The sequence below is a fragment of the Schistocerca gregaria genome, chromosome 5 (genome assembly GCF_023897955.1).
Source record: "Schistocerca gregaria isolate iqSchGreg1 chromosome 5, iqSchGreg1.2, whole genome shotgun sequence".
In the NCBI taxonomy this organism is placed as follows: Eukaryota; Metazoa; Arthropoda; class Insecta; order Orthoptera; family Acrididae; genus Schistocerca; species Schistocerca gregaria.
Window position 1 is genome coordinate 61,226,295 of NC_064924.1, and position 15,701 is coordinate 61,241,995.

General features: G+C 44.3%; 1 protein-coding gene and 1 pseudogene across 1 annotated transcript in view; both read right to left on the minus strand.

Annotated features, from left to right (window-relative positions):
* The window catches only part of LOC126273224 (doublesex- and mab-3-related transcription factor A2-like), a 188,974-nt gene that overhangs the window by 89,058 nt on the left and 84,215 nt on the right, over positions 1–15,701 (minus strand). The gene's annotated exons all lie outside the window — the stretch shown is intronic.
* LOC126274367 (5S ribosomal RNA) lies at positions 5,161–5,278 on the minus strand (annotated as a pseudogene).

The following is a 15,701-nucleotide window of genomic DNA, read 5'->3' on the forward strand; positions in this document are numbered from 1 at the left end:
CAATTCTACTCCAGTCAGCGATATTACGGGCCGAAGATGTGACTAGAGACGTCCCAGACAGCGGTGGGATAGCAGCGTGAATGTCGTCCGCCACACGGCCCGACAACCAAGAGTTATGGTCGAGGGTCCTACTTGTTTTCATGCCAGGACACCTTTGGTTGTCATCTCGACACCCTTACGGCACAGCGGCATGTCGACGATATTCTGCGCCACGTTTTGTTGCCCTTCATGGGAAGCTCTCCTGGGCATACATTTTAGCAAAGTAATGCCCGCCCGCACACGTCGAGAGTATCTACAGCCTGTCTTAGTGCTTGCTAAACTCTACCTTCGTCAATAAGATAGCCAGATCTCTGCCCAACTGAGAACGCTTAGAGCATTATGGGCAGCGCCCTCCAACCATTTCTGCATTTTGACCATCTAACTTTCCAGTTGGACAGAATTTGGCACTATATTCCTCAGTAAAAATTCCAACGACTGTCGATCAATGCCACGCCGAATAACTCTTGGATAAGAGCTAGAAGTGGACCAACGCGTTATTGACTACCCAGTCTGTAAAGTATTTTTTCTCGAATGAATCATTCAATTTTTCTGCAACTGTAATTATTTGTTCCTATGTACAGAGTCGAAGGGCATGAAAGGGAAGCAGTGGTTGGGAAAGGAGTGAGACAGGGTTGTAGCCTATCCCCGATATTATTCAATCTATATATTGAGCAAGCAGTAAAGGGAACAAAAGAAAAATTCGGAGTAGGTATTAAAATCCATGGAGAAGAAATAAAAACTTTGAGATTGGCCGCTGACATCGTAATTCTGTCAGAAACAGCAAAGGACTTGGAAGTGCAGTTGAACGGAATGGACAGTGCCTTGAAAGGAGGATATAAGATGAACATCAAAACGAGGATAATGGAATGCAGTCGAATTAAGTCGGGTGATGCTGAGGGAATTGGATTAGGAAATGAGACACTTAAAGTAGTAAAGGAGGTTTGCTATTTGGGGAGCAAAATGATTGATGAATTCGAAGTACAGAAGATATAAAATGTAGACTGGCAATGGCAAGGAAAGCGTTTCTGAAGAAGAGAAATTTGTTAACAGCGAGTACTGATTTAAGTGTCAGGAAGTCGTTTCTGAAAGTATTTGTATGGAGTGTGGCCATGTATGGAAGTGAAACGTGGACGATAAATAGTTTGGACAAGAAGAGAATAGAAGCTTTCGGAATGTGGTGCTACAGAAGAATGTTGAAGATTAGATGGGTAGATCACATAACTAATGAGGACGTATTGAATAGAATTGGAGAGAAGATAAATTTATGGCACAACTTGACGAGGAGAAGGGATGGGTTGGTAGGTAATGTTCTGAGGCATGAAGGGATCACCAATTTAGTATTGGAGGGCACAGTGGAGGGTAAAAATCGTAGAGGGAGACCGAGAGATGAATACACAAAAACAGATTCAGAAGGATGTTGGTAGCAGTAAGTACTGGGAGATGAAGAAGCTTGCACAGGATAGAGTTGCATGGAGAGCTACATCAAAACAGTCTCTGCACTGAAGACCATAACAACAACATGTACATGTACATGAGAAGTATGCAGGGGTATCTGATTTTTTGTCCGGTCTGCTTTCGTCACCAAAGCTGACACTACGTTAGTGAAAGAATCAGAGGACACGCTCTGTAGCTAGATGCGTATTGCGGAAATTCGCATCTACATTTATTATCCAGAAGACACAGCATGTTGTGTGGCGAAGGATGCTTAGAGTACCACTGTCACTCCCTTCATTTCGTGTTCCACACTCGATCGCTGTGTGGAACGAGTGATCCGCACGGAGACTCGCCCCCACTCGCTCGGGGAACGATCCGGAAGCCATATTCGTAATAAAACGAAAAATTGCCGAATCGATTAAGCGGTGCGACCGGACGCCACTGATGGCAGCGAAGCTATACAACAGTGCGGCCAACGCGCTGTTTCAGGGAGTGTGGCAGATGTCCGGCCAGAAGGGGTGGAGGCGGTTCTGGCTTCTGCAGGGCTGGGAGCGTGCACGCGTCACAATGGCAGCCACACGCACACACACACAGGCACACACACACACACGCAATTGCGTGGCGGCCCTCACCCTCTGATTAGACGCGACCTCCGCCTTTCTGCGGGGCAGCTCTTCCGTGGCAAACAGTGTTTAGCATCCAATCCCCCACCAGCTCTGTGTCTTGTTCCCAGCCGGCGCCCGTCCGTATTTGCAGACGTCCGCACTGCAGGTGAAAAGCGCGGACACTATTCACAACCGCAGCCGGAAAAACGAATCACAAGCGGATGCGTATTTAAACGCCATTTATGATAATTACGTCGGCTGAGTAACTCGATTAATACAGGAGCAGCAGCTGTTGCGCAGTTTTATGAGTTCCTGCCAGCATCTGCGTCTGTGAAAGGCTTGAGAGTGGGCTTCGCCGCTACCCCGTCAGCCCCAATGAGACCTCAGTCATGCTAATGGAAGATGACACCATTGTTATTAATCGCTAGCCAGCTATCGCTCTCCTTTCTAACACCACGAACACTTACCTGGAGTGTCACTGTCATGCATGTGGATGCGTATTAGAGGGAAGGAAGAGACGAAGCGCAGTGTCTATTAGTTGAAACTAATTACTTATCATCTTATTTAACAGGGCGTGTAATACATTTCGCAAGTTTCCTCCCGCTCTTGAATAAGCATCCGTTCAAGACGTTATATAGCAAAACAGTCAGCAAAGATGTTAGGAAGCAGATTCGATGTAGTGCTTTGTTTTCTGTGCTCTGAAAATTCAGTGTGCTGGTTTTAATAAGGAAGCTACTTTTTTCGAACATCCACCCAGATGTTCACAATATTACCGCTCTATTGATGTAGTTGTTCAGGAACGTCTTCGTTAAATACTGACAGTATCTGTTTTGACCAGAGCAATAACTGCATTACAGAGCATAATTCTTAAGGCAACATGAAGACGTTTTTACTGTGCACTGTTCCGCTGACGCTATATCGGTTTTAGTTATTTGTATGTTACGTGGATCTTTGTTGCGACCTTAGGTTGTGATGTTTAACGAGTCTTGTTTTAGACAGATGTGATTCCCATTTGTGTTTTACATTAATTTCATTATCCATTAAATTCTTTACATATGGTCAAAGATTTTTAGGGCTGAATACCTGACTCCTTTCTGTGCAACAAAAAGGCTGTTAGTGTGTATCATTTTCTCTTCCAGCTTTGTACAACGGGCGATGAAAACGTTACCGTTTGAGGGCGTTGCTGAAGCATATATGCAACGTAGCGTGACTCCGATGCGGGTATACGGGGTGAAGAAAAATTCGTGCACTTACACTTTGCAGCGCGATTCCTCTCATACTAGCAATACAAAAATGCCTGTCACAATTTTTCGTCCTGCGTATACGAGGCTCGTCCAGAAAGTAAGTTCCGATCGGTCGCGAAATGGAAACCACTGGGAAAATCTGGTAAAGCTTTGCACAGATATGTTGGACAGTGTCTCTAGTATGTCCGTCGATCGTGTCGCGTCGCTCTTTTCAGTTTTGAGGGAATAGTGAGCACGTAAAGATGCGTAGGGAATAGCGCATCCCTCCAAGGATGAGGGCCTGGTTAGAGATTTCGCCTGTGTCATGCAGCCCACATAACACAACTGTCGAGCAGCTCCTTCTTCATGCCAATTCTCGGCCGCACACTACAGGGGCAAACAAGACGCTCCTGCAGCATTTCCGATGAGAAGTGTTTGTTCACCCACAATCCAGTCCGTAATTGGCTCCCCCTGAGCCTCATCTCTGCTCACAAGAACCGCTGCCTATGAAGACAAAATTTTTCCACAGACAACGAGGTGCAGACCAGTACAGATAACTGGCCGAAAGCACAGGCGGCTGCTTTCTATGACGACGATATTGGAAAGTTGATACTACCCAAAAACTCGAAGTTGGAGCGGAGACTATGTACAGAAGGACATGGAAGGTGCGTGGTAGTGTATCTGGTTTCTTAATCGTCTTACAGTGACTACAGTGGGCCTTCTACAAAACATTTGCAGATACTTATTACGGATACGCAAATGGAAAAACAATCGATTTCATTGGAAAGCTTTTAAAGAAACATTTTGCGCGTTATGGACGCAAATTGTTTCGCGCCACTACATCTACTTGATTCCATTCCTGTTTTCTGTGTACCATCCCCCAATGGCCCCTTCGATCAATACCAGCAATTATTCTTGCCACATTCAGGTCCATTACATTTTGCTACGGACTTTCGTCACCAGTAGAGCTTTATATGTGCTTTGCAAATAATTTCTATGGGACCATTGTGGAGGGTACACAGAAAATGGGTTTGGAATCCAGTAGATGCAGCGACGCGAAACAATTCGCGTCCACGACGTGCAAAAGGCTTGTTGAAAAGCTGACCAAGGAAAACGACTACTTTCATTTCTGCGTTCGTAGTAGGGAACTGGAAACATTTTGTAGACGACCCACTGTAATCGCTATATGACGATTAAGACGCCAGTAACGTACTACGCAGACTACTTCTAGCAAATAAAAACAAATAAGTCTCGGCCAGAATCGAACCCTCCACCTCCTCCATGCTAACCGAAGACGCTGTCCACTCCACCAACTGCACAGCACTGCACGATTTTCTGATAGAGGTAGTTACCGTACATGTGATTACACTGTTACCAAACTGTCAATCTTCAACGTCCATTTATTGCCTGAAACATGCGCAGGACGAAATTTTGTGACGGATACTTTTGTGTTGTCAGTATGTGAAGAATCGCACTGCGAAGTCCAAGTGAGCGAATTTTTCTTCACCCCGTATAAAGGAGATCAGAAATGAGCTGTAAATTCATTTGAATACTTAATATCTATTCAGAGAAAGTCTTTTACTTTGAACTTTCGAGGCGATACTGAGTCTGTAACGACAGTACCAGAACATGACGATGAAATGGAATCTCTAAAAAAGCACTCCCTCTGAAGGCCACAAGTGGCCTATCGGGACCATCCGACCGCCATGTCATCCTCAGGTGAGGATGCGGATAGGAGCGGCGTGTGGTCATCACACCGCTCTCCCAGTTGTTATGATGGTTTTCTGTGACCGGAGCCGCAACTCTTCGGCCGAGTAGCTCCTCAGTTGACATCACGAGGCTGAGTGCACCCCGAAAAATGGCAACAGCACATGGCGGCCCGGATGGTCACCCATCCAAGTGCCGGCCACGTCCGACAGCGCTTAACTTCGGTGATCTGGCGGGAACCGGTGTATCCACTGCGGCAAGGCCGTTGCCGGCAATCTCTAAAGGCTATTAATTATTAAAATAGATAAATGAATGATAAGCCACACAACTCGCTGTTAGGCTGTAAACGCAAGTTGACATGATGAAATGAATACAGAAGTGGCGATTATTTTGTCGCAGGGATATAGCAGTGACGTTCCTCAGAGCCCCAACACAGCATATATGTTTTCTCGTGGTAGATGTGGAACAAACAAGAGTACAACCATGATGTTTGTATTGGTCGAAATTTCTATGTTTGTCGCCTGAAGCGCGGACTTCATCGTGAAACTTGTTTCAGGTATAGCTCCTCTTCTAATGGTACACATTTGCAGTTGTGTACTTTGGATCAATTAATTTTCGTTTTATGTCCTCCACAGCTTCACAAAACTCAGATTCATTGAAGGCTGTCTGCTAACAGCCATCGGTCATTTAGCTTTGTCAATGCTTCTTCCCAGCAGCAAGGTCTTACACTCATTTTCCGTAGTAAGAATAAGTCACGGATAACGTTACACTCCTGCCTGCTTCAGTAACAGAGAGCAAGTCCACGAGCATAAAGCGATCGCAAGGCCACTGCTCTCAGACTCGTCGTCCTCACGGATCTACAGCAGGTGGGGAGGATGCCCCTTAGCAGTGATGTAGCAGCGGCGCCTTGATTTGGGGAGCATGCATCCCGCAACACTAGACTGGTACTCGCTCCGATTCTGACCTTTAGTAGATAAGGACTGTCATGTAGGAAAGGGATTAGTGTCGCATTCATGTCTTTCTGGCGTGCTACAGAAAATGCGGGAACGTGATGGAGATTTCTTTACTACGTGCGTCAAAAGAGGACCAAAATGCCATTATTTTCTTTTCTCAGCTGCCTACAGACAAACACGACATCCGTAGGATAATGAAGAATGCATGTCTGCTGAAAACCACCGGTGTGGAATGGTGCGCCAAGTTCTGTACTCGTCGCGATTCGACGTAAGACAACAGACAATCTGGGAAGCCAGCCTCGTCCATAATGCGATCTCAAGTGGGGAGATACTCGAGCACACACTCTGTAGTCCTGAATTCTCCCCATCCCTTCTAAAGGCCTGAGAGGAACGACGATTCCCATCGAACTAAGATGTGCAGTAGACAGTTACGGGCTACCTCATGCAGCAGGGTGAGGTGTTTCACCAAACGGGTATCTTCATCGTGGTACGCCTGTGAGATGATTGTCTGAATGCTCACCGCGGTTTTCCGTGATTCACATAACGATTCTGAACTGTACGACCTTCAAACGGAAACTTTTGATCACCGCTTATACACGGAGTTGACAAAAGTCATGAGATACCCCCTAACATTTTGTCTGATTTTCTATTTCCCTGCGTAATTTAGCAGCTCGACGTGGCATGAACTCAACAAATCTTTGTATATCCCCAGAAGAAATATAGCCATGGTTCCTCTATACCGGTCGTTAATTGTGAAAGTCTTTCCAGTGCCGGATGTTGAACACGAACTGACCTCTCGATTATGTCCCATAAATATTCGATGGGCCTCATATCGGGCGATCTGCGTGGCCAAATCTGTCGCTCCAACTGTCCAGAATGTTCTTCAAACCTATCGCGAATCACTGTGGCCCAGTAACAGATATCGCTGAGTGGGAACATGAAGTCCTTTAATGGCAGAAAATGACGTCGAATTAGCAGAACGTAATCATTTCCAATCAGTGATCGGTTCAGCTGAACCAGAGCGTCCAGTCCATTCCATGTAAACGCAACCAACACGATGATGGAGCCACCACCATCTTGTCCACTGTCCTGTAGACATCTTCAGTTCATAGCTTCGTGGGATCTGCGGCACATTCGAACCCTACCATCAGCTCTTGCCAACTAAATTCTGGAATCATATGACCAGGCCACGGTTTTCCAATCGTCAAGGGTCCAACCGATATGGCCACGAATCCAGGACAGTCGCTTCAGGTTGCTGTCGAGCTGTTAGCAAAGGCACTCGCATCGATCGTCTGCTGCCATAGCCCATTGACGCCACATTTTGCAGCGCTGTTGTAACAGATATGGTCGTCGTACGTCCCACATTGATTTCTGTGACGATTTGTAGTAGTGTTGCTTGTCTGTTAGCACTGACAGCTCCACCCGAATCCCCCCGTTCTCGGTCGTTAAGTGAAGGTAGTCGGCCGCTACGTTGACCGTGATGAAAGGAAATGCCTGAAACCTAGTATTCTCGGCTCACTTGACACTGTGGAATATTGATTTCCTAACGATTTCCGAAATGGGATTTCCCGTGCGTCTAGCTCCAACTACCATTCAGCGTTCCGTTTATTCCCGTTCTGCGACCATAGTCTCGTCGGAAACCCTTTGACGTGAATCACCTGACTACAAATAACACTTACGCCAATGCACTGTCCTTGAATGCTTACGTACTCGATACTACCGCCATCTGTATATTATATATCGCTAATGAGTTTTGTCAGCTCAGTGTAGTTATGAAAGTTTATATTGTTTTAAAATTGTGATTGACTGACAGTCAACTTGAGTGTTCTGTGAGGCTGTTCTCAACGCGCAGAACTGTTTAAAGACCCGTTTACAAAAGGTTCTCGATACACCACAGCATCATCTGCAAAAAGCTTCAGTGAACTTCCGATGTCATCCACCAGGTCTTTTATGTATATTGTGAATAGCAACGGTCCTATGACATACTGCGTTCTGTTATCTAGGAACTCCTCAATCCAATCACACAATTGGGCTCATAGTCCATGTGAAAAAAGTAAGATCATATTCACAATATACATAAATGACCTGGTGGATGACATCGGAAGTTCACTGAGGCTTTTTGCAGATGATGGTGCGGTGTATCGAGAGGTTGTAACAATGGAAAATTGTACTGAAATGGAGGAGGATCAGCAACGAATTGACGCATGGTGCAGGGAATGGCAACTGAATCTCAATGTAGAGAAGTGTAATGTGCTGCGGATACATAGAAAGATAGTTCCCTTATCATTTAGCTACAGAATAGCAGGTCAGCTACTGGAAGCAGTTAATTCCATAAATTATCTGGGAGTACGCATTAGGAGTGATTTAAAATGGAATGACCATATAAAGTTGATCGTCGGTAAGGCAGATGCCAGACGGAGATTCATTAGAAGAATCCTAAGGAAATGCAATATGAAAACAAAGGAAGTAGGTTACAGTACGCTTGTTCGCCCACTACTTGAATACTGCTCAGCAGTGTGGGAACCGTACCAGATAGGGTTGATAGAAGAGATAGAGAAGATCCAACGGAGAGCAGCGCGCCTCGTTACCGGATCATTTAGTAATCGCGAAAGCGTTACGGAGATGTTAGAGAAACTCCAGTGGAAGACTGCAGGAGAGACGCTCAGTAGCTCGGTACTGGCTTTTGTTAAAGTTTCGGGAACATACCTTCACCGAAGAGTCAAGCAGCATATTTGCTCCCTCCTACGTATATCTTGCGAAGAGACCATGAGGACAAAATCAGAGAGATTAGAGCCCACACAGAAGCATACGGACAATCCTTCTTTCCACGAACAATACGAGACTGGAATAGAAGGGAGAACCGATAGAGGTACTCAGGGTACCCTCCGCCACACGCCGTCAGGTGGCTTGCGGAGTATGGATGTAGATGTAGATGTAGACACCACATATTATTCTTACTACAATCTTCTATGCAAGATATACCTTTTTATTCAGTGACTTACCAAAGAATGCGATGCAGTGGGGCATTTGGGATTGAAATTAGGAACAGTAAGTCAACTTTTTGAAATTTTGATACCTAAAATCTGGTATTTTTGTTAACTCAAAGCTTACAGAGCTTAGACATTTAAGAAAATATGTAGCATGTTACTTCCATTAGTGGAGGAAAAAAATGGTTCAAATGGTTGTGAGCACTATGGGACTCAACTGCTGTGGTCATTAGTCCCCTAGAACTTAGAACTACTTAAACCTAACTAACCTAAGGACATCACACACATCCATGCCCGAGGCAGGATTCGAACCTGCGACCGTAGCAGTCGCACGGTTCCGGACTGCGCGCCTAGAACCGCGAGACCACCGCGGCCGGCATTAGTGGAGGATTGGGATGCAATTAGGTCGCGTCATGCCTCGAAGGAATAAAGAACCCTGTTAATACATGTGTGCAGTTGTGTAATAGAAAGAGAATACTGGCCACCAAACAACATCCTCTCCTTGCTTGCCCTGGTGTAAGACTCTATAGTGTCAACGACGATACGAAAACTTGGATACGACGTTCTGCATGTTAACCTATCCCAGCGAGATGTTTTTATTATGATGTATTTTTACATCGACGTTAAAACGATTCATTCTACCGAATTTGGAAACTAGTAGTCAATAAAGCGTTGTTCACTAAAATCAGTTTCTATTGGTAACATGGAAATTCTTCAGTTATTTTAAAGCTGAGCAGAACTTTAAAAAAAATCGTGGCTAAATATTAGATATCGATTATTGATCGATGTTTTCAGGTGTGTCTTGAACGACATTGTCGGTAAGCAGCTATGCGTGGAGGAGTACTGGCGGTTAAGCCGCCTGTGGCGGCAGTGACAAGAAGAAACGGCCCAGCCGTAGTGCTTTCAGCTTTCCCCAAAAGACTTTTCAGCCCGGAGGCTTTAAAGCGCCAGGATGGCTACTGTGTCAAGTGGAGAGCCGCTCCTACGACGGAATATCCGCGTCGGAGTGTTGTGTTTGTGCGGAAGTACCGCGCGCGCGCGCCGTGTTTGCTGTCCACTTTTTAATGCCCGCGTGGGCGCCCAACGAGTGTCGCCGAAAGTTTTCAAAATACACTTGCGTAGGCCGTCATCCGTAGAATACACTGTCTTCATCCCTCCCTCCTGGGGCTTCGGCGGTACGCAGCGAGCCGTTCGTCACAGGAATGTCTGACTGGAGACTCGAACGTTTCAACTCTGTAAGACCACTAAACTTTTTATTTAATGCAAGAAAATCCGCTGCCCACGGGTAAACGAATGATACTCCTTTTGTAACAGTTTCAAATTTCTCGTCTTTCACCTAACTTATGACTACCTGAGATGCACAGGTTAGTGGTCTGCGCTGCTGGTTAATGGTGAGATTCGAATCACACAGCCACACATTAAATAGTTGACAGCTTTCATGTACCATTGATTTATACGCACACCGACCGACATGACACAATATTAAGGCACTGTTAAGTGCATAAGTATCCGAAATGATGGAGTACTTAGTCAAACACAGTTTGGATTTTAAAAGGGTTGCGAGGGGCGTTCAGTATGTAATGCAACACATTTTTATCAGCCAATTCCGATTTTAAAAAAGCGGAATTTGTTGTGGGACATCGGGGAATATTCTCGCATCAGCCGCTGTAGTTTCATGAAGTAGCCTTCAAAATGGCGTCTGTAACGGAGTTGCATTCCAAGCAGACAGCTGTCGTTGAATTTCTTTTGGTGGAAAACCAGAGCATCGCAAATATTCATAAGCGCTTGCAGAATGTTTACGGAGCCCTGGCAGTGAACAAAAGCACGGTGACTCGTTGTACGAGGCGTGTGTCGTCAGAGCAGCATGGTCGTGCAAACTTGTCCAATATCTCGCGTCCTGGTCAGGCGCAGACAAATGCAACTCCTGCAATGTCGGAACATGCGGACACTCTCATTAGAGGTGATCAACGGAGTTCGAAGAGGTTATTCTGTATTACGTCCTCTGACACCGGGGAATGATCAACTCGGAAATGTACTGTGCTACCCTGAGGAAATTGAAGTGACTTCAACATGTTCATTGCCACAAAATGCAAGCGAACTTCTCCGTTCCCAAGACAAAGCAAGGATTCACGCAAGTCTGCGCACCCGAGAGGATTCACAAAACTTCATTAACTGTTCTTCTTCAGCCACGATACAGCCCCGATTTCGCACCTTCCGACTTCCATCCGTTTAGCCCAATGGCCCAATGAAGGATGCACTCTGCAGGAAGCAGTACGTGGATGGTGGGGAGGTTATTGATGCACCAAGACGTTGGTTCAGATGTCGACCAAAAGAGTGGTACCATTCGGGTATATAGACCTCCCAAAAAGGGGTCGAAAAGCCGCCAAACTAAACTTAGATTATGTTTAAAGATACCGGTAGGGATTTGTAGCCGAAATAATCTGCTGTATTGGAATCCTGAATAAAACCAACCTGGTTTCGGAAAACAATGTGTTACGTTACTTATTGAAGGCCCCTCGTTAATCAGTCACATACCTGATTTGCTACCCATTTCAAAAACGGGATGGAGAAAATTACAGTAGGGTGTGTGACTGCTACAAGCAGGACACCGTATCATTTTCATGGGGTGAAATCACAATGGGCGCTCCACAGGATTCGATCAAGGGCCATTTCTATTTCTGCTTAGTTTTAATGACGTGCTATTTTATTTCTATCAAAACCAAGATTCGTCCTGTTTGCAGACAATTCAAGCGTTATTGCCAAACCCATCGTAGAAACATGCACAGGGAAAACAGTAATGTACTAATTTTAAACTTTCAAAAAACAGCTCATTCATATATATTTGCATGGGCGTCTCCCACAGCAGCTATTGTATATCAATTATTATGAATTTTCAGTCTTAAGACTGCTGATATGTAAGAGTATTTTTCATCAGACGTGTTACACTTTTGTTTATAGCGCATTCACAGTGGTCAATCTGCTATATGGTGTAAGAGTACATAATAAGTCTCCACATTTTGGCACTTATAAATTTAAAACAGCATTACTTTATGAGATCGGCGAACAATTTACGTTTTGCCTCCTGTTTACATGTTCTCAAGTCCATTATTCCCTCCCTCGTTCTTTGCGAAGTTTGAACTCGAAGAAAACCTGATTGCACATTACTTTTCGTAATTTTTCAGATTTTTATTAACCAATTTTTTCTTGCATTTTGTTTGTGTGTCTTCACTTCCCTTCCATAAACTTCACTAGAGAAATAGTATCGCGGAGTCACGTGTTCCACATTCAGCACAGTGATAATATTTCATTTGCATTCTGTTTATGTTGTGAATATAGTCAAATTTTATAAATTTATGTGACAGCACACACAGCTCATGCTCCGTAAAATAGTACCTTCCATAATAAGCTTCGGTATTGTACTTGATTCGGAAATCAAAATACTACATTTACTTCTCTCTCTCTCTTGATCAATGGTTTTCAGGAAGTCACACGAGAAATGTGAGAGTTGGGTTTCACATGATCGATGTTGTCGGAGTCCATGCTCGTTGTCATGGAAGAGATCATTCTGCTCGATATATCTCATTATGTTTGAGTTCAGAATATGTCCTAAGATTCTATAAGAAGTGTATGCCAAGGGTCTTGGACGGTAGTTTTGTGGATCACTTGTGCTATTTTTCTTGCACACGCGTGTGACTTGTGTTTTCGTCCGACTACTGGCCAACGTTTCTTGATAGAAGGATCTGCGGTAGATGATGCTTAAAGAGGAGTTAACTGAGCAGCAAATTCGGTATAGAATCTGATAGGGATCACATTCGGCCCTGGAGTTTTTTTGCACATATTCTACCTCATAACCTCTTGTGAAATAAAGATGTATGTTTAAGATGTTGAGGTGTTGGCCCCTAGATTTAATATTTCTAAGCATATGATTTATTTTGTGCGTGCGTGCGCGCGCGCGCTCGCGTGTGTATGTGTGTGTGTGTGTGTGTGTGTGTGTGTGTGTGTGTGTGTGTGTGTGTGTGTGTGTAAGAGAGCACATATTTATTTATTGGAGACTGGCTGAACTGATGATCCCCAGACGTCAAATAAAATAGTAAAAAATTGTCACTAGATTTGTGGTGGTAGTAAAACGATTTTTGAGGGAATCTACCAAATTAGACATAATTTATTTAGGAAGGAATCGCTGTAATTTTAATTATTTAATTAGGAACGTCTCGTTCATTGAAGAAGGTTATTTGAAACACATTACCACAACTTGAATTAATTTTATCGCGGATGAGTTAGCTTTTAAGCAACATGGTAGTGATCAGCAGATGACGAATTTTTTTTAAACACATATAGACCGTCAGTAGCAGTAGTGATATAAAATGCTTATCAACGAATAGCACGTCAGTTTTAAATGCAGTATCACTGCAGACTGCTTATGATACTGCAGTTCACAAAGCCCTGCTATTCTTTGACAAGCATTTTATATCTGACGATGGTGTATTAATCATTTAAAGAGGTCATCTGTACTAATAATACAGTTTTGAAGCCGTTGTGACTTTACATTGAAAATATTTGACAAAAACGGATTGTGCGTGATGCAGACAGTGTAACAGAAAGCAGTAAGGCTATTTTTAAAAACTTTGTGAGTGCATTTGAACACGCTAATCTCTAAAACTAACAGACGAAGTTTCGGGGATTTTCACAGGTAACTTGAGCATAGCTTGGGGCAACATACGGGCTTTATTTTCTTAAAATCAGATCACGCAAAAAAAGAAAAGAAAGTGTTTTTTAATTTAAAGTATTAGACGCCTGTTCAGCTTAGTAGTTAGATTTTTTCTCTCAGTGACATAATCATCAATGCTTAGTACACGAAACAAGCAGTAGATGGTGATGTTAGTCTCCTAATACACCAGAAAACCAAAAGGTCAGGGTCAGAAGTATTTTCGGAAGTTTACGTCCTCTTATCTTTGTGGATACAAACTAACAATCAATTTACTTGTCTGCGATATTTTTTTGTTTCGATAGGTTTTAATTATATTTGAGTTCTTGGCTAGGAGAAACGAATTTATTGCGTTTTATTAGTCATTTGGTTGCCTCTGTATTTGATTTTAATTTCGTTTTGTTACCGAATAAAAATGCCTAGAAAGCGGTCGAATGTATCACAAAATACTACACTGAGGCGCCAAAGAAACTGGTATAGGCACACGTATTCAAATACAGAGATATGTAAACAGGCAGAATACGGCGCTGAGGTCGGCAACACCTATATAAGACAACAAGATCAGTTGCTGCTGCTACAATAGCAGGTTATTTAGATTTAAGAGAGTTTGAATGTGCTGTTATAGTCGGCGCACGAGCGATGGGACACAGCATCTCCGAGGTAGCTGTGAAGTAGGGATTTTACCGCACGACCGTACGACGAGTGTACTGTGAATATCAGGAATCCAGTAAAATATCAAATCTCCGACATCGCTGCGGCCGGAAGAAGATCCGGCAAGGACGGGAACAGTGGCGACTGAAGAGAATCGTTGAACGTGACAGACGTGCAACCCTTCCACGAATTGCTGCTGATTTTAATGTTGGGCCATCAACAAGTGTCAGTGTGCGAACCATTCAACGAAACATCATCGATATGGGCTTTCGGAGCCGAAGGCCCACTCATGTACCATGACTGCACGACACAAAGTTTTACGCCTCGCCTGGGCGCAGCAACACCAACGTAGGACTGTTAATGAATGAAAACAAGTTGCCTGGACGGACAAGTCTCGTTTCAGATTGTATTGAGAGGATGGACGTGGACGGGTATAGTGATAATCTCATTGGTCCATGGTCCCTTCTTGTGAGCAGGGGACTGTTCAAGCTGGTAGAGGCTCTGTAATGGTGCAGAGGCTCTGTAATGGGGGGGGGGGGGGGGGGGGAGGGTGCAGTTGGAATGATATGGGACCCCCTGACACGTCTAGATACGACTTTAACAGGTGGCACGTACGTAAGCATCCTGTCTGATCACCTGCATCCATTCATGTTCATTGTGCAATCGGCCGGCCGTTGTGGCCGAGCGGTTCTAGGCGCTTCAGTCTCGAACCGCGTTGTTGCTACAGTCGCAGGCTCGAATAATGCCTCGGGCGTGGATGTGTGTGCTGTCCTTAGGTTAGTTAGGTTTAACTAGTTGTAAGTCTAGGAGTCTGATGACTTCAGATGTTAAGTCCCGTAGTGCTCAGAGCCTTTTGAACCATCGTGCATTCTGACGGACTTCAGCAATTCTAGCAGGAAAATGTGTGACTCCACACGTCCAGAATTGCTTCAGGAACTCTTATGATTTTAAACTCTTCCACTAGTCACCAAACTCCCCATAGATGAACATTACTGAGCATATCTGGGATGCCTTGCAACGTGCTGTTCCGAAGAGATCTCCACTCCGTCTTACTCTTACGCATTTATGGACAGCCGTGCAGGATTCATGGTCTCTGTTCCTTCCAGCATTAATTCAGACATTAGTCGATCCCATGCCACCATGTGTTGAGGGACTTGTGCGTGCTCGTAGGGGGCGTCTCTGACAGAACTACAATGTCATCGGCGAACCTCAAAGTTTTTATTTCTTCTCCACGGATTTTAATACCTACTCCGAATTTTGCTTTTGTTTCCTTTACTGCTTGCTCAATATAAAGATTGAATAACATCGGGGAGAGGCTGCAACCCTGTCTCACTCCCTTCCCAACTGAGGGGTCGCTAGTACGTTAATAAAAATACTATAGCACTCTGTGAGAAAAA